Source organism: Ictidomys tridecemlineatus, chromosome 3 (assembly GCF_052094955.1).
Source record: "Ictidomys tridecemlineatus isolate mIctTri1 chromosome 3, mIctTri1.hap1, whole genome shotgun sequence".
Taxonomy (NCBI): Eukaryota; Metazoa; Chordata; class Mammalia; order Rodentia; family Sciuridae; genus Ictidomys; species Ictidomys tridecemlineatus.
The window spans coordinates 147,135,380-147,156,340 of record NC_135479.1 but is presented as its reverse complement, the minus strand read 5'-3'; positions in this window follow the sequence as shown (position 1 = coordinate 147,156,340).

Below are 20,961 nucleotides of genomic sequence, written 5' to 3'. Positions count from 1 at the left end.
AGTAGGAAGGTACTAGTTATGTCAGCAGGAGAGAGGAATAAAGAAACAGGGCCATCAGTCACACAGGATGACTGATCAGGATAAGAGGCATGGAGTTTCTGAATCCAACAGGCAATTACTTTTAATGATGAGCTTGTGGGTATGGCCTATTTTCCACAATGTCAGCCAGAACCATCTGACTGCTATTCTCAATTTCTAAAGTGGTCAGAGCTGGCCAGGTGGACAACAGTGTGTGTCTTGGCAAGTAGCGTCTTTGTGATTTGATATCACAAAAACAGAATGTCTTCAGGTGGTAGGTCCCTGAACACAATCTGGGATTCAGCCAAACAAATATGTCCAGAAATATGAAGGCAAGGCCTTTGCGCAGCAAGGCTATCGGAGCCTCTTGCTTCTTGTCTGCTGAAGATGTTCCTGACTTCTTCAGCCAGAGAGAAAATTAAACAATCACCCAAAACCAAGATATAACCTGATCTGTGATGAGGCAGAGAAACTTGTTTTAATTTGGGTAATTCTGTAGTTTTTAGGAGTCTGTGAAATGGCAAAAATGCAATATCGGATGCCCAGAGTCAATTGGGAATTTCTGAATTCATTTCAGTTATTGACTTACATAATGATTTCTGGCAAATGGCCTTGGACAAGGAGTCCAAGTCCCAAAGTGCATTTAGAATTCCAAACGGAATATATTACTGTGACATCTTGCTCTTTGGGTTGGAAATACCTTAATCTTACTCCAAAAATTGATACATGAGTAGATATGTGAACCAGGAGTGTTTGCTCTAGGTTACTCAGGTGAACAAGTAAGTACACCTAGTTAAAAAAAAGATGAACATCTGAAACATATAGTTTAATGGCACGTGCAATGCACATCTAATCAGAAATTATATTATTTCAATGGTTTCCTAAATTTCTCCACGATCAGTTTTCCTTTACCACCCATGCCTTGCTGTGACATTACTCTAGTTCCAGGCTTGTCACCTGTATTATTGAAACCTTAACTAGCTTCTAGTCTTGTTCTCCATCACTTCTTCTTCACAAAACAGTGGTTATTATTTTTATAAAAACCTGTACATTTAATTTCCCCTTTAAAATGTTTAATAACACCCTACTTTTCTTGATATAAAGCCAACATTTCTTAAAATGGTTTACAAAGATGTTCATGGTCTACTATGTTGCTTTACCAACATGAATTCCCTATTCCAACCCCACTAAACAACTTCAACCCCCAAATGCCATGTTCTCTCACCTCTCTGGTCCTTCTACTTTATGTTCTCTCTGCCTGTAACTTTCTCCATTACCTCTTTTGTACTTCTCTCCTCCTTCAAATTTCATGACTAATTTCTATTCATTTTTGGGGGTTTGGGCAGGCACTCCTTGTAGCAATCTTTTCCTCTTTGTCTTGACACAAGGCTAGACTACATTTCCTAGTCTTCCTTGCAATTAGGTGTGACCATGGGACTAAATCAAATGTGAATGGAAGTGATGTTCCACTTTCAGGCTGGCCCACAAAAATACTTGCCACAAATAAAATTTTCCTCCATCTGAGCAGAAGGTTGAAAGGAGGACAAAACCCTAAAATGAACATGGTTGGAACTCTCATTTTATAATCTGAGCAAGAAATAAACCATCATTGTGTTGAGCTGTTGAGAAATCGGGTTTGCTTGTTATAGCATCTGGCATTACTTTCCTTCAGCAACACAAAGTCTTAGCTTAGATATAAATTTCTCCAGGAAACCTCTGGCTAAAAATACCTGGATATTTTTAGATATCTAAAATAGCTAATAAACTGAATCTCCATACAGTATGGACAGGTACTGTTATCTCATTCACTGTTTTATCTTCATTTCTTATTATAGTATCTGTATAAAATTTATGGACACATGCAAATGTCTGTTGAATGTTAAATTAATATATTGAAGCTCAGAAAATTAAAATTTGAATTTTCAGAGGTTAAACATATAGAATTACACTTGGAAAAGTACATTTAATGCCTTTAGTGGACAGGGTAGAAACTATGAAAAGCTGAGAAATTATTATATCTAAGCAAGCAAACAACTTAAGAAGCCAAATATCCATTTTTGGATAAGAGAGTTAATACAAAGTAAGATATACCCCTTGCTTTGGCATTGTAGCTGATATGCCCTTTGATTTTACTTAGAATAGAAAATCTGATAAAGATATCTGTCATATGGATTGTCAAGAAGCTTTTGAAAAGTTGAAATAGACTTGGATTTTTTCTTTAGGTTTTAGAACTCCAGGCATTTCAAACCTGTTCAAAATGTCCATGATGGTTGGAGAATTTGGTTATAAGACCACACCCAGTTAATAGTCATTACTTATGAGAAAAATGTTGCCAAGAGAAAGAAACATTCATATATTTGGCATTAATAAAAAAATCTGTAGTACTTGAATAAACTGGATCTTTATCTTTGGCCAAGATATTTTTGTGTGTAAAATGGTCATCAGTTTCTCTCTTAATTAGGGTACACTAGACTTAAAAGTGGCCCATAGAAATCATGCTGGAAAGAATGAAATGAATTAATTTTCTGAAAGAGGAAGGAGAGAAAAAGTATGAGAGAGAAAGACAGACAGACAGAGAGGTCCCTCATAAGAATATTCAAGTCTAAGGTTTTCATATTTCATGAATCTCCCTGAATTAGAAATTATACTGTTGACTTTTACTAAAATTGATTATGCCATGGGCAGAAGAAAACAGGAAGAAAGAGGTATTCGTAATTTACTATACTTCTAAATTTCTTTTAATTGTAAGAATTTATTAGATTTCTACCTTGTTGGGAGTCGCCCAGGCTCCAAAGACTAACTTCCCCATCCCCCGAGAAGAGCCTTCCAATGGTGAGCCCTGCTGGCTCACATGATCCTTACCCACCAATCAGACTAGCCCTGTTGGCTCATATGATCCTTACCTACCAATCAGACTAGACTTGCTGGCTCACATAATCCTTACCCACCAATCAGAAAGCACCCCATGCCAACTGTCAAACCCTTCAACCGTTAAACTGTCATAACTGTAAAACCATCCCCAGCTCTATAAATATGTAGAGCTGCCTCAATAAACAGGCATTTTCTCCAACGACGAGCCTTGTTCATTCTTTCATACCTTACCTGCTTGCTCAAGGAATAAAGAAAACATAGTTTCAGATGGATATTTGAGGCAAGCACCATTAGTTGTCTGCCCTAAATCCATTCCTTCAGCAACACAAAGTCTTAGCTTAGTTATAAATTTTTTGTTACAAAAGCCTGACTTTATTTACATCCAGTGCCAGATGATGCAACATGACCAACAGGTGAATCTTGACATCCGCCTTTCCTACTCTTTTTGAAGTTTGGGGTAGCCATAAGATCCAGTTCTAACCAATGAGACCTAAGATGAAATCTACTGATGGGATTTCTTTAGAAATTTTATTTTCTTGGGGGCTAGAGATATAGCTCAGTTGGTAGAGTGCTTGTCTCACATGCACAAGGCCCTAGGTTCAATCCCCAGCACCACAAAAAAACAAAAACAAAGCAAAGCATAAAAAGGGCTTAGTGGTTAAGCACACTTGGGCTCAACCCCCTGTACAAAAAAAAAGTTTATTTTCTTGATAATAAGATGATAATCTTCTATTCATGTGCTGCTGGCCCTATTCTCCCCCGATCCCACTTCCATTCTTTCTGAGTCTAGAACATTAGCAGCCATTTTGCTACCATGAAGCTATAGTCATGAGGATGAAATCCATCACTTTGGATGGTAGAGAAGAAAAACAGAGCTGAGGTCCCTGGCATGACTGAACAGAAAAACTGATACCAATCCAGATACACATTTATCTCTAGGCTAACTGTAATATGAGAAAAATAAATCCCTATTTGTTTAAGCTTTCACTGGTTAGATTTTCAGAAGCATTAAAAAACTTGAGCAATACATACAGGAAAAAAATTGAAAACATATGAAAACATCTTTAAAACTCACACCTGATTCCACTGCATACCTTATTCTTGTGGCTGTCCAAAATAGTCTGGAATACAAGACTTGCGTGCATTGGGTATTCAGATTAATGGTAGAACTATGAAGATGAGAACAATGAGTACAAATCATTAATTAAGGCTGCTGAGAGTTTGTTTTTAAAGCATATGTGAGTTTTTTAAAAATATAGGCAAAATATGGTTATGAGAACATAGATACTATATCAGATAGAACTAACAGACTAAGATATTATTCTCACATAATTTTTTTATTACCTTTGATTAAAAACAGGAGTGGTCATCCAGTTCAAGTTATGTCACTGGACTTGGTTATGGGATTAGAGAAAGTAAGTCACCTGCAGGTCATTGTCTTGAAAGTTTTGATTAAAATCATAGCTATTTGTCTCTACCAACCTATTTGTGGGGATTAAAAATGTTTAGTTAATTCTTAATTTTTGGAGATTTAGAACCTTGGAAACCCTTGTTAAATGCCAACTCAGTATTAGAAGCTGGGCTAGCTGACTGAACTCTTGAGCTGATCCAGGGCACATGAAGAAAGAGCAAATGTTTGGAATCAGAAAACTGGAGTTTGAGGTCAGTATTCTGACCTTAATAGCTCATTGACCTTGGGAAAAATCACTCTGATCTTCAGTTTTCTCAAGTTCACAATGAACATAAAACTACTTTTCCTCTGTTCTTTCCATTGTTAAGATAATTGATGTGTGTGAGCTCTTTTTGTGTACTGTTAAATGTCATGTGAATGTTAATTGCCAAGATAATGGTGATGAAGAGATGCCTAGTGTGTACCTAGTATTACTCAGAAGTTACTGATCCCTCTTAATTACTTCCCTGTAGATAGCACTGCAGACTCCCAAGCACTGTCATTATATAAACATTCCTGGCTGGGTTCAGGGAGCAAGCAGAAATCTAGGCTCCAATTGCTGGAGTCATGGCCATGCTATTAGCCAGCACATTTCTGGTAACCCCTCAATGTTCCTGCCAACCTGTGTTGTGCTTTTCAGCTCACAGACCCTTGTCACTTTCTGTCAGAAGCTGAGAGATTATTAGTGCCAGAAGAAAAGTCTAAGAGCCTTTCAACTTCTTGGCCTTGAAAAGAAAATACAATTGTTTGTCAGAAAAACCAACAATCACAGGTTTGACAAAGGCCTGACATTTATTCTTTTAAAAGGTACTCATGGAGTAGTTGTTATAAAAAATGTATAATAATTTATAATGACTTTTCATATAGCCACCACCTGTGGTGAAAAATAAAACACCAGCAAAATAATTAAAGCCTTTTGATAGTCTTCCACATTGGATTTCATCCTAGGTAAGCAGCATCTTAAATTTATTATTTGTTATGCAATGCATTTCTCTATAATTGTTTAAAAGAGCAAATCTTACTAGATACTTCCCAATATTTCTCTTCATTTTCTATTGATAAAAATTCTTTTTATAAAAAAATAGGTACGTTTCTGTCTATCATATATATTGTTGATATCTCAAGAACTCAGTTTTTGGGGCTAGGGGGTTGTAGCTCAGTGGTAGAGTGCTCGCCTAGTATGTGCGAGGCCCTGGGTTCGATCCTCAGCACCACATAAAAAAAATAAATAAATAAAATGAAGGTATTGTGTTCAACTACAATTGAAAAATAAATATTTGTTTTAAAAAAAGAACTCAGTTTGGTGGAAAACACACACACACACACATACGAAAAATAAAGCATCAATACTGATTATTATTATAGGCTACAGAATGTCTCCCCTGCTTCCTTCTCCCCATTTCCTGAACTTCTTCCCCCTTTGTTATCTGCATTAGCATGTGGACTTTTTTTTTTTTAAAGAGAGAGGTGTAAGAGAGGGAGAGAGAATTTTAATATTTATTTTTTAGTTTTCGGCGGACACAACATCTTTGTTGGTATGTGGTGCTGAGGATCGAACCTGGGCCGCACGCATGCCAGGCGAGCGCACTACTGCTTGAGCCACATCCCCAGCCCAAGCATGTGGACTTCTTGTTCCCACCAAATGAGTCAGTGGAGATAGAATGAATGTCAATATCTCCTTAAAAAAAAAAAAAAAAGAAAAAGAAAGAAAGAAAGATGCCATACTGTCTTGTATTAGTTTGAGCATTACTTTGAGCCAACACTGAAAAAAAAAATCAGGAGAATTCACTTAAAAGTCTGGATTTTTGGTTTCTTTTGAAAAATAGGAAACATGGATAATGAAGTTCCTGTATTCCAATGAGAAAATAATCTGTTTGAACCAAGTAGCAGCTGCCTTTTTCAGATGAGCCACTCTCCATTTTCCCATATTCCTAAACTCCCCCTTTTTTTTCCTCCCTGAGATTAAGACTAATGTCAGTTGCCATGTAATATCATACATGGACTACTGATACTCCTTAAGGTACATAATATGTTTTTTCTTTGCCCAGATTAATACCATCAAAAATGGTGAAACAACAACATCAGAAATCAAAGGAGCCAAACCCACTCTGATACTACCCAAAGAGGCTAGCATAAAACTGTGTTCACTTCACAATTATAAGAGAAGTCTCCTCATTTCCTTATCAGTCAGATTGCCACCTCTAGCCCCCCTGTTCTGTAAAACTGTACTCTGATAATCCCTATTCCATGCCCCACCTAGCACCCACCAACCTCTTCCTTTCTTGAGATTCTTATCTAATTTACACAGACTTAGGGCAATGAGTAAGGAAAATGAGAAAAGAGAAATGTAATAAAAGGATAAATGTCCAAAGACACCCAACATAGGGCTGGGGATGTGGCTCAAGCGGTGGTGAGCTCACCTGGCGGCGAGCTCACCTGGCATGCGTGCAGCCCGGGTTCGATCCTCAGCACCACATACCAACAAAGATGTTGTGTCTGCCGAAAACTAAAAAAATAAATAAATAAATATTTAAAAATTCTCTCTCTCTCTCTCTCTCTCTCTCTAAAAAAAAAAAAAAAGAAAAGAAAAAGAAGACACCCAACATAAACTATGGCTTTGAATCGAAAGGTAAGCATAGAAATTAACAGAGTGGATAGGATTATTTGCAAAACAATTTCACATTTTAAATATGATTTATAAGGTGTTGCTGCTAAGTTGGAGAGATCTGCGTTCCCAATATCTCATCTCAAGCCAGTCTAAAATGTGATGATGAAGAATAAAATTTAACCTTGGAAATTATATTGAGAGGTAAGGAAAACTAATAGAGAATATTAAAAAGCAAGAGAAGATAAAGGAAATAAATTGTTAGTCTTTAGCTATCAGCATTCAAGAAAAAAAAGGCACCGTGTGCCTGGCCTGGCAGATAGACACAAAAATTCTAGCCACTAGCTAAGAGCCATTCAGACAGAATAGGTATAAATCATCTGGGTTTTACAAAAATTATTTAAATACCTTATCTCTGGCTTCATGCTTAATAACAATTTTCTAATTATTATTTTGGGAGAAGTGTTTTAACTAAGAAATGCAATGTACAAACATCTGATTTACAAATAACTGGTAACTTTAGAGTATTTTCTCAGTATTACTCACAGCCATCCCCCACATCACTCTTTCCATATGTGAAACCTTTGTTATTTGTTTTTCTGTTGTAGGTCATGTGAGAAGTGAGGTATAAAGGCAGAAAATAAAATGCTACAGCAAACCCCTTTGCCCCACCTCTTCACCCCTTGGGCAAGTGTCAAGGGAAAGCTACTGATATCTTTATAAGGAATTCAGAATGCTTTTTCCTATGGAAAAGCATAAACTGTGGCTAATTGTAGATGAAATAGTACTGGACAGCATGATACTCAAGCGTGTTTTTTTGCTAGATGGATCATTTTGACATAATCTAGGACTCCAAGTACAATTGAAGGACACATTCCACACTTCAAAAACAAAATGTATGTATAAATAAAATTCGGAAAACACTAGTTTCTGAATCTCAGAAATGTCTTTGCTTTATCATTATTATAAATGCTATTGTTCATTATCTGAGCAATTATAGCTCATTATCTTTGATTTGGGATAGAAAGAATTCATGCTGAGTTTAAATTGAGACTCCTAAATTTCAATATTGAGATTCATTCATTTACTAATATTTGTTGAGCATCTACCACTTATCAAGGACTATACAAGGTTTTGAGATACAGAAGGATTAAAACAGATGAAGTCCCTATGATCATGAAACTTGCAATCTAGAGGGGAAGATAAATGTTAAGAGCTGACCACATCAATAATCAGTTATCATTCTGTTGAGTCTTGTAAAGTGGTAGTACTAAAAAAACAGGGTAGAGGGAGGTATAAGTGGGCCTGACCTCCTCTGTGAGTTAGGGAAGACTAAGGAAGTTTAATTTGGTGCCTCAAAGATGTCCATGAGTATCCTTGTTAAAGGGGCTAATATCTGCAAAGAACCCGAGGTGGAAAGGAACTTAGGGAAGAAATTAAAGGAAAGGAAGTTGTTGAGAGCCACAGCCAAAGGGGCCCCAGCAAACTTCCAGCTGCCGGCTGATGATCCAGCTGCCAGCAAACTTCCAGTTGCCGGCTGATGATTGGCTCACAGTGGCCCCAGCAACATCTAGCTGATTGGCTCCTCTGCGGTGATGTTCATTGGGCTGTTTCCCTGCCCTTCAGACTGCCAGCTGATGATTGGCTCACAGCGGCCCCAGCAACATCTAGCTGATTGGCTCCTCCACGGAGCTGCTCATTGGGTGACTTCTTTGGCTCTGCCCACGCAACCCAGCCAATCGGCCTCAAGAGCAGGAGGATTGGGGGAGGTTGAGAGGCGGGTGTGGGAGAGAGAGGCTTGTGGAAGCTGGTGGTGGCAGTTGGGCTCTGAGGGTTTTTCCCTGGAGCTGTTTTGTTTGGCGTTTGTAGTTCTAAAAATAAAGTTAGTTTCTTTTTGACAAGTGGCTCCTGATTTGTGCCAAGCCAGACTTCGGCAGGAAGTGGCTAGGGCATCTTAGCAAGAGCCAAGGCTGTAGTGGCAGGTGAGGGCATGATTAGGTAGGATGCTATAGGCCATGTCACAGATTTTAGAGTTCACTCCGATATCAGTGAAAAGTGATTAGAATATTAATGGAATAATAACATGATTAGACTTAGGTTTAAATCCAGTCTATAGTTTCTAGTAAATCTGCACAGTTGTAGCTGTCCCTGTAAAGGAGCCTGTAAAGCCTGTAGCAAACAATTACCTTGATCCATTATACTGCAACCAGCAGCATTCTCTATAATGCATTTCTGAGTCCATTCTGGAGTGAACCCTTAAAATATATAGCATTCCACATTCCATCCTAGAAAAATTGACTAATTTCTTAGCCTAAGGAGTGAATGAAGTTACTAAATTTTTTATTTCATCTTCAATCTTCTAAAATTGGAATTATTTATCAGTTATTCTATCTACTAGCATCTACGTTCTGGTCTAGAATTTGATGGAAGTTCAGAATCTATGTCAGCTCTCTGGTCACTAGGAATTCATTTAGAGAATTGAAGTGGCAATTTATTAGCTAACTAGCGTGGAAGCCCACTTTCTTATCTTTGTACTTGCTTTTGCATTTGGACCGTTCTGCCAAGTGGCAGTTACTAATGGTCTCAGCAAATAAATGTAGTATCTAGATTGCTTAATTTGCACCCACTGAGAGATTGCACTGGGATAATTTGGCTTATTATAAAATGCTTTATATTATAAGCATATCCAACAACTCTTTGACATCTGTCTGTGTTTAAGAAACTAACTAAATAAAAATAACTAAATATAATTCAAACACTCTCCAGACTTGTGCAATTGTCTTTTTCTCTTATGTGTGGTGCTCTCTGATTATTCAGGGAGCTCAGCCTGCAGAAACAGTGTGCATGGGGGTGGGGTAGATGAAACAAGAGAGATTTTGGCCCTTCATTGGTAATTGCTACCTTTCCAAATGATGCACACATGCTTGGTCCATCTGTCTTCAAGGACTCAACAGAGTAGTCAGTAAAACTTTCTATTCAGTGTTTGAAGCTGCATTGCCAAATATTAATAACTCATTTTATTTATAACTGATTCTCTAAAGTGGGAAAAACAGGTGGTACTCATGAAGACACAATAGTAGCCAAATTTCAAAGGTCAGGGGCTGCAAAGAAAGCATTTTTGTGTTCATACTCGTCCTCTATAAATGTTTGCTGTGGCTCATTTTTTTCAACCATAATACTAGTATTTAAGGCTGCCCAGGCCCTCTCTTTTAGAGCCACACCCTCACTCCCAGCCAGGTCATCATTTTCAGGAAGTTCCCCAAGCTGCAGACTTTAAACGATGTCTTTATGGTTCTTCATTTTCTTCCCACATGGTTTTGCGTTGATAAACTGTGGTCATCTAACCTCACAAATTGATCCATAGATTGCTTTAGTGATGATTGTTTGGTGTTAAACCTCTCCTGGAGCAAATGACTACAGAAAACAATAGCTATAATGGTGAAAGATTTCAGCTCTGCAGTTTGTCTGTAGGCAAGATAATTGTGAGCAGGCAGGATCTCCATCCTGTGATTGGAGAACAGCAACAGACTTCTGAGGAATCAAGAATGCAAGAAATTCCAGGAGACAGTTTAATGAATTTCAAATTTTAAAAAGGGAAAGAAAGTTGCATTTTGTTTGTTCATTGTTCCTTTTTTCTTCATTTCATAACACTGACTTTTTGAAATTTATTTTTCTCCATTGAAATGGGACATGTTGGCCTGTGACTCAACGGAGCCAATCAATTTCTTCTCCCTGGATGAATATCAAAATGACCAAGTTAGTGTGTGGACTGTGTTCACCCTGATAGGGGCACCTTCAAGAAGCCATTCATTTACTCTTGCCAGCAAGACATCCAGAATTATCCTGATCCTTGATCTTTCTGAACCTCGTTATTCAATCTTCTCTTTTTAGTCCTTTAATGAACTCCTTTTATTGCTTAAGTTACCTAGTCGATTTTTATTGTTTGCAAACAAAAACCCTGACACAAATATTAAATATAAACTGATTAATGTGAAATTCATCCTATGAGATTCCAAGGGTCATGGGTAACCAACAGTATTATCCACCAATTTTTTTTTCAGTTCTACCACTTGTGTGGTAGGGCTGCCTTCCCTAGTCTCTTTGAAGTTAGGTATGAACATATGATTTTCTTTGGCCAATGAAATGTGATTGCAAATGATATATTGCCTTTTTAGGTGAAAAGTTTAGAAGGCAGGGTATAATTTGCTACTGTTCTGGTGATTAGGGAGTCTCTGTTAGTGTGAGTATGTGGGTGACTATGATGAACAGAGCTTCTCTGTTGACCTTCAATAGATTTATAATATGAGGCAAGTTTAAAGTTTTATTATGCTAAGCTCTTATGATACGCCTGGGATGGGAGATTAGGAAACAGTTGTTACTAATGTAAGGCTAACATTAGAGGATATAGAAAAATGGGCAGTTATTTCTGGTTGCCAACAAGGAGTCATAAAGGACAAAATATATAGGATATTTAACTCTCTCACTTTGCAAAATCAGAGTTGTTAGAATAGAAATATAAAGGAAGTGAAAAATACTGGTGTTTGTTCAATTAGAGCAATATATGAACTTTTATTAAGAGGAAAGTGGACAGAATATATATCAATTATTTTTATTTTAATGATAACTACATATAAATAAAACTATAAACAAAGATCATCCAATATAAATGCTAATGAAATTACAAAATGAATATTGCTTAAATTCATCCCATTAATTTTATGTGATAAGTTGATATTGTTTAGATGAAATAAAATCACTGTTTAGCAATGTGTACATGGTACTGAATTCTATGGGTTTGGTCTTCTAATTCTACCACATGCCATGTGATGATTCAGGTCACCCACGTCTTTTCTTTATTTGAAACACTGCAAAATCATCATTTATAGAGGACACAATGATGTCATTTGGCCTGCTTTTGGAGTGCATCATTTAAATATTAAGGCATTCTCTCTCTTTTTTTTTTAAACTAAAACAATTAAAGTAGTACTGCTTGGTACCAATGTGAGGATAAATGCAGACTTAGGAACAGAAGTAGTGTAGGCAGTCCTCAGTTATAAAGGGGCTGGGTATGATTGTATTGATTTTTAAATGATTAATAAGAAACATTAGAATTATTCTCATTAGTGAAGACCTCTGAGAGGAATTTGAGGACCTTTGCCAATGTATCTGTAGACTACCAGGGGCTTTTCATTCTAGTCTAACAAATGTTTACCTTGATATAAAATATCAAAATTTCAGTAAGGTATGACATGTTGCATGATGCTAGATATCCTCATGGATACACAAGGCAATGAAATTATTAAACCATTGTATAATTAGTGGATGCTTATTAATGGGTCAAAACCAACCAAGAGGGAGGTTTCTAGTGGCATGGCTCAGAGTTTTCCCTTTGTTTTGTTTTTTAACTTTGTCCAAGTCACAAATAAAAATGTAGAATGCCGGTTAAACAAATATATCAACAATAAGCTAGAGAAGAAAATAAGTGTTTTGCATAAAGTAGAAATGTGCAAAACAACCTATAATTCACCTCCCTTCCAAGACTTGATTTTTTTTATGCCATCAGATGTCTATTCCACCCACTACCCCTTCTTTCTGTAATCATGTACTGACCCCCAGAAGATCACTCCTCCTCATTTCTGTCACTCCTTCCAATAATACAGCTGTCTGGAGTCTTGATTTTTTTATATATATAAATAAATGATCCTTTCAACTGCCTGACTTTTCAATTTCCTGACCTCCTCCCTTTCTTCCAATGATCATGTCTTGCCTATTCCCTCAGTCACCCTATAAGTCATATCTTAAGCTTTGGGAATGTCAATTACTGTAAAACCGGCAAAATCTCAATTTCAAGTTTTTCATTCTGACTGACAAATCTGCAAACATTTCTAGTTCATATATTCCAGCACCTCAGTTCCAACCATGCTTCAGAACAACTAGGACCAATAAAATATCCACCACCATCTAATCACGCTTGTTTTCACTTCCTTCATTATTCTGCCATGATATCCATTCTCTTGCTTATACCTTTTCCTTCTTTCTACTTTCTTGCTAGTTTATTCTACTTGTCTTCCATCATGGTTAAATACAATTTTATGCCTATTGTGTGTCTGTACTTGTTTAGTTGACATTATGAGAGAAAAATACAGAATCATACTGATTGGTGTCACTTCTTTTAAAAAAATATTATTTTAGCTGTAGATTGACACAATGCCTTTATTTTATTTATTTATTTGTTTATTTCTTAAATGTGGTGCTGAGGACTGAACCCAGTGCCTCACACAAATGAGGCAAGTGATCTACCACTGAGCCCCAGCCCCAGCCCCCGTCTCACTTTTGTATTCATGTTCATTGTCCTTAAGTTGGCCCTTTATGCTGCCTAGCAATTATACTCCCACTCTGTTAGACTTAGATAATTATTTATTCCTCCCCATCTCCTTAAACCTCCAATACTTCCTCCCTTATCTTTACTCTCATTTTATGACCTTCCTTCCTCTTTTCCTAAGAAAATGGAAACAATACTTAAATAATGTCCAAAGGCAAACACCACCTTTTCTACCTTTCCTGATACACCTGGGTCCATACACTCTGTCTTCTCCCCCTTACTGATACACTCTGTGTACTTCTAGGTAAGGCCAAGCCCTCAGCTTGTGTTATAGATCTTTTCCCTTGTCTCCCACTCAAGGATGTCCTCTAACTATTCTCCCCACTTTTCCTGCATCACTCATTACCACCCCAATGGATTTTACTTAACAAACATGCTGTGTTTTTATTCTCTTACTCAAGAAAAGAAAAAATACTGGAAAAGTCACCCTTGATCTCACATCCCTTGTAGTTTACATGCCATTTTTCTTTTTTACCTTTGCAGAAAAACTCTAAGGTATTTATATACTTGATCTCCATTTCCTCTCTTCCTGTTCTTTCTTGAATACATTATAAATAAGGCTTTACCCTTGCAATTCCACCACAATCATTCTTGTTCTAATCCATAACCTCAAGTCTTCATCTTATTAGACTTTGAGCAGCATCTGACACAGGTGAACATTGCCTCCTTTCACATGGCACATACAACACACTCTGTTAGTTTCTCAGCTACCCCATTGGCCACCCCTTTTCACTCTCTCTGGTTATTACTCACTTTATACTGAAATACCTTTCGGCCTCAGTTTTGGCACCTATTCCTTTTTTTTTTTAAATCTCTACTTATTCTCCTGGGGGTCTTATCCAATATCATGCTTTTAAATACCATTCAAATACTAGTGACTCACAAATTTATGCATTTCTAATATTTATAGCTCAGACCTCTCCCTTAAATGCCTGACTTAAATATCCAACTGCCAAAATATTAACAGGTCCAAACCTATGTCCTGACCTGCCTTTCCCCCAAAGTTTCCACCTTTTTAAGTCTTCCCCTGATTCAATGCATGGTAACTCCATTTTTTATTGGTGTACTATAATTAGACATAATAGTCAATTTATTTCTAATTGCTTTCCCATTAACTGATTATCACTTCTTTAATGGTTCTTCATATTAGTACATGTTTTCAATCATTGATCAATTACTTATCCCATTCTTTCAAGTAAGAGGATTTCTGTTTTATGGTTCTAAGATGAAGAAAGTAGTCTCCACAATAGGACATTAAGAGGAAATGGCCTAGATGTTGAGAAAGTAAAGGGAGAAAGTAAAGTGGTGGTTTATTAGGAATAGATGAAGAAATTGGAGATATATTTAAAATAGAAAGGAAAGAAATTTAGGAAGTTGTAGCTGTTACATATTTCTAGAGTCTTTCATCTGAAAGGATGGTTATGACACTTAGACTATATACCCTGGTTAAGCCATTAGAAATGTGACAGTGCCTTCCTCTGGGAATGGATAGACTTGATAATCAGCCATTAAAACATGATACTATAAGACTTAAGCCATTTAGTTCCAATGAAACAACTCCTGTCCAATCCTCTTAAGACTGAGACTTCTCAGATGTGTAAAAGTTTAAGGAAGGGGATCTTTCTATAAAGGTTGAAAAGCAAAGGGAGTTATATATGATATTTGTCATTTATAGTCTAAGCTTTTCATACATGCTTTAAAAATAACCTGTTTTTAAATTTTTGACCTGACAAAGAGAAGGCAATCATTCCCTGGAATTCAGCAAAGAATTCGTCAATAAGTGAAGTTTTCACAGCGACAGATTTTGGCTCCCTATAAGAACATCAACAATTTTATGACTTTTGATGATTCTATCATGTGTTACCTCTAGAGCAGTGGTTCTCTCTTAGCTGCATTTGGAATCACTTTGAAAGGCTAAAGAATCCCTACTTCTGGGTCCTATCCAGAGAGGTTCTAATTTAGTTGATCTGGGCTACAGACTCAGCATGGAGATTTTTTTTGACTCTCCCACTGGCATTCCATTTTACAGACAAAGTTGAAAACAACTCCTCTAGAGATATTTACTCCTTCTTTCTCATTGATAGATGAGAGAACCAGAGGGGGGAGGGTAGCATTTCAGGTATATGATGAGTGACCACCTAAAAGAAATGAATGTTGCTGAAATAATCGAAACATTAAACAGATGATTAGAGAGTCTTTTATATCTTTCCCAACCGTAAAGTTCTACACGTTGTGTCTACCCACCTCAGTGTACATACACATAATCAAAGAAATATATGCAACAACACAAATTCTACAGAGCTATATAAATCAGGATGATTTTGCTAATATCACTGTATTCATAGCTGCTGCCCCTTTGGGTGGGTGAACTATGTTTTGATGCTGCCTGCTTTTCAGTGCACATGACACAGTTTTATTAGATTACCTTAAGCACAGCATCATCAAGTTTCAAAGTGAGGATATTAGCCTATGAGAAGAAGCTTCTTAACCAGCTGTGTGGACTTTAATGTACATCATGATGTTAACTGCACATGAATGTGTGTGGGTAGGTGATAGGAGACAAAAATTTAAAACAAATTAAAAATGTGAAAGAGACTGCAGCACATGGGAAATAAGTGCTTAATGCCACTAGTCTCAATTCTTTTTCTTTTTTTCAAGGTCAAGCTGGCATTTTTCACAACTACCCACAAATGCCCTTCTTGATTGATTGACTCTTAGAGCAAGAAGCTCTCCTTACACCCAGGAGGCAAGCCTGCTTTTTATTGTATTTTTTTTTAAATCTAAATGCCAAAGTGAAAAGAATACTTGGCTTCCGTTTATTTTTATCTGAAAATCAAAACACCATGAAAATTCTAAATCAGTTAATTTTCATCTTAATCTAGGATTTTAAAAAATAAATTTAAATGATTAAAAAATACACTGAGGAAATTGCTAATTATTCTTACTGAGCCTAAATAAAGCCTTATTATAACACTGCTGAGTAGGAATCTTCTAATTCTTTCTTCCCACTCAATAAAGCATGTTCTCTGGGATGGATAAAAGAAGAAAAACCTTTCCTTCATCATATCTTACCATTTCTATTGTGGGATGAAAGAAATACCTAATGTTCATTTATAACTGCTTAGGGCTGTTTTTCATGTTATTTTAGTCTTAAAATTCATCCATAGCTTAGAACATGAAGCTAAATGCTCATGAATTTGTATGTAGAGAAGGTGAGAGATATGTGAAACCCTGGGTTCAACCCCCAGCATAAAAAGGAGGAGGACAAAGGAAAAGGAGGAAGAAGAAGAGAGATAAGTTGAGAGGTTCCTAGAGATTCTTAATTGTCATACTAATAAAGAAAAACATACATGAAATTTAGTAGAATGGAAAAATGTGATTAAATAAGTGCAGTGTGGGATCCTACAATAAGAATAATAAATATGGGGAAGGAAACTTTTCTTCCTTTTGCTACACTAAAGAGCAAAATGGGAGGTAAAGGCTACTTGTAGATCAGAAAGATAACAAATATTCTATAAATGTTCCTTTATTTTTAGTGGCTTATTCTATAAGATGCAGAGAATAAATGTGTTCTTTTTCTTCCAGTGTCTAAAAATATCAATGTGCGATATTGGTTATAGAATTGACAAAACATGAGAGTTGGTCATAGGTTGGCTATTACCAAGTGAGGAATAGCCAGGTTTCTAATGGGGGATGCTAGGTTTCTGTTGGGGTGGAAATAGTTAATTGAGGTACCACTTAATGAAATGGAAAAGATGAATGGTAAAGTTTGGGGAATGTTTTTTGAGATTTCTGAAAGACATTCAAGTGGACTATGTGGATCAGAATGCAGAAAGAGATCTGGGTTAAAGTTATTAGTTTGTGGGTTTCTAGCCTATAGATAATATTTAAAGCCACAGGACTAGACAGATTAGATCATAGAATTTAGAAATTAGAATGTAGAATATTAAGAAAAACAGGATCTAGAATAAAGCCTTAAAGTAATCCAATCCATTTGTGTAGAGGAGGAGAATCCAGAAAGGATTAATCAGAAAAATAGGATAACTAGAAGAGTTAGCCATCAAAAGCAAGAGGAAGGAGTATTTTAAAAAGAGATAAGGTTAACGGTGTTGAACACCTTTGAGAAATCAGATATGAAGAAAACTGAAAAGTGTCCATAGATCTTAAAATGTTGGACATTGGTAACCTAACCAATAGAAGTTGCATTACGTGACAAGAATGAAAACCAGATTAATATAAATTGGATATTGAAAGGGAATTGAAGAAGTTTATTTTCCCCCTGTTTTTGAAAAGAGGAAATTTTATTACCACTTACTAGCTATATAGTCGAATGGGGTTCATTGAGACATTTTAAAACCTGCACTTATCATGCCTTGACCACATCCACTCTCCCTTCTACTCTATCTTTCCTTCATTTCCCTCCCACCTCCCCTAAGTTTCCTTCCTATTTCCAAGTAGTCCTTTTGCTTTCAGGTCTTTTTATTTCACTTACCACATATAGGAACAAACATATAATACTTGCCTTTCTGTGTGACTTATTTTGCTTAACATGATGTCCTATAGTTCCATCCATTTTCTTACAAATGGCAGGGCTTCATTCTTCTTACTGATTGAATAATACTCCATTGTATATATGTACCATTCTTCTTTGTCTATTTATCTGTTGACAGGTATCTAGACTGATTGCTAATCTCAGTTATTGTGAAAAATGCTGCAATAAATATGGGTATGTAGCAATCTTTATGTATGTGATTTTACTTCTTTTATATATCTGGAATTGGCATAGCTAGATCATATAGAAGTGATACAGTTTTTTGAGGACTATGTTTTCCATAGTAGCTATACTGATTTCTGTAAGTATACTCTATAGTGCTGATCTAGTGGTCACAAATTTCCTTGGTTTATGCTGTCTTGGAAGGATAACTTCGCTGGGTATAGGAACCTTGGTTGGCAGTTATTTTCTTTCAGAACTTGAAATACATCATTATACGTCCTCCTGGGTTTTAGAATTTCTGAAGAAAAATCTGCTATTCTAATGGATTTTCCTTTAAATGTAACTTGGTGCAGCTCTCTTGAAGCTTTTACTATTCTTTCTATGTTCTGTTTTTTTTTTTTTTTTTTTTTTTTGCAATTTAACTGCAATATGTGTGGAGAGGTTCTTTCATAAATAAGGGCTCTAAGTGTCTCCTCTACCTGGATATCCATGTCTTTCCAAAGATTTGGAAACTGTTCTGATATTATTTCACTGAATAGGTTTTTTTTTTAATGTCCTCAGCATGTAGCTCTTTTCTCTTTGAATATGTGGACGTTTGATATCTTAGTGGTGTCTCAGAGATCTTTTATGTTTGTTTGTTTGTTGTCTATTATTGGCTCGTGTTTTGAAGATTTGGACCCCAGATGGTAACACTCTTGGGAAGTGGTAGAAACTTCCAAAGGTGGGCCTAGTTGGAAGAGGTGGATCAATACAGGAATGTCCTTGAAGGGACATTCTTTTCTCGGGTCCCTCCCTTGTCCTTGCTTCTCTCTTTGATTCTCAGTCATCATGAGCTAAGCAGCATTGCTGCACCATCTACTCTCCACCATGATGTCCTGCCTTACCACAGGCCTAGAAACAATGGAGCCAACCAACCATGAACTGAAATCTCTGAAACCATGATCCAAAATTAAAATTTCCTTTTTTAGGATGCTCGTGACACATATTTTGTTACAGCACTGGAAATCTGATAAAACAGCTTTCAACTCAGTTTTGAATTGGATTTATTCTGCTTTTAATTTCTAAAATTTCTGTTTCATTCTTTATTCAACACCTGTTTCACATACAGAAGTACCCTTACATATCCTGTATGCCTCCATTCATTCAGTTGTTTATTTGTAATCTCTTAGATTTCAATGAGATTTTAAAATTATCATTCTTTTGAATTTTTTTTTGTCCAGGATTTTACTTTGATATCTTTGAAATCTGTTAGTAAAGAGTTATGAACTTTAGGGGGTGTCATTTTACCTTCTTTTCTTTTTTGTGTTTCTTTTTTATTCTAATTTGTTATATATGACAGCGAATGCATATAGAGCACAATTTTTCATATCTCTGGTTGTATACAAAGTATATTCACACCATTCATGCCTTCATGCGTGTACTTTGAAAAACGATGTCCATCTCATTCCACCGTCTTTCCTACCCTCATGTACCCTGTTCCCTTCTCCTCCCAACCCTTTGCCCTATCTAGAATTCATCTAATCCTCCCATGCTCCTCCCCCTCCCAACCACACTATGAATTAGCCTCCTTATATAAGAGAAAATATTCAGCATTTGTCTTTTTTTGGGAATGTCTAACTTCACTTAGCATTGCCTTTTCTGACTCCATCCATTTACTTGCAAATGCCATGATTTATTCTCTTTTATTGATGAGTAATATTCCATTGTGTACGTACACGACATTTTTTTTATCCATTCATCTACTGAAGGACATCTTGGTTAGTTCCACAGTTTAGCTATTGTGAATTGATGTGGCTGTGTCCTTGTAGTATGCTGTTTTTAAGTCCTTTGGGTATAGACTGAGGAGTGGGATAGCTGGGTAAAAAGGTAGTTCCATTCCCAGTTTTCCAAGGAATATCCATATTGCTTTCCATATTGGCTGCATCATTTTGCAATCCCACAAGAAATATATGAATGTGCCTTTTCCCCCACATCCTCACCAACACTTATTGTTGTTTGTCTTCATAATAGTTACCATTCTGACTGAAGCGAGATGAAATCTTAGAGTGGTTTTGATTTGCATTTCTCTAATTGCTAGAGATATTGAATATTTTTTCATATATTTGTTGATTGATTGTATATCCCCTTCTGAGAAGTGTCTGTTCAGTTCCTTGGCCCATTTATTGTTTGAGTTATTTGTTTTTTTGGTGTTTAGCTTTTTGAGTTCTTTACATACCCTAGAGATTAATGCTCTATCTGATGTGCAAGTGGTAAAAATTTGCTCCCAAGTTGTAGGCTTTCAATTCACCTCACTGATTGTTTCTTTTGATGAGAAGAAGCTTTTTCATTTGAATCCATCCATTTATTGATTCTTGATTTTAATTCTTGCACTACTGGAGTCTTATTAAGGAAGAAGGGGCCTATTCTGATATGATGGAGATTTGGGACTACTTTTTCTTCTGTTAAATGCAGGGTCTCTGGTTTAATTCCTAGGTCCTTGATCCACTTAGAGTTGAGTTTTGTGCATAGTGAAAGATAGGGGTTTCATTTTGTTGCATTTGAATTTCCAATTTTCCCAGCACCATTTGTTGAAGAGGCTATTTTTCTCCAATGTATGTTTTTGGCACCTTTATCTAATATTAGATAACTGTAATTATGTGGGTTAGTCTTTTTGGCACCTTTGTCTAATATTAGATAACTGTAATTATGTGGGTTAGTCTCTGTGTCCTCTATTCTGTACCATTGGTCTATCAGTATATTTTGGTGCTAATACCATGCTGTTTTTGTTTCTATTGCTCTGTAGTATAGTTTAAAGTCTGGAATAGTGTTGCCACCCGCTTGACTCTTCTTGCTAAGGATTGCTTTAGCTATTCTGGGTCTTGTATTTTTTTCAGATGAATTTCATGACTGCTTTTCCTATTTCTATGAGGAATGTCATTGGG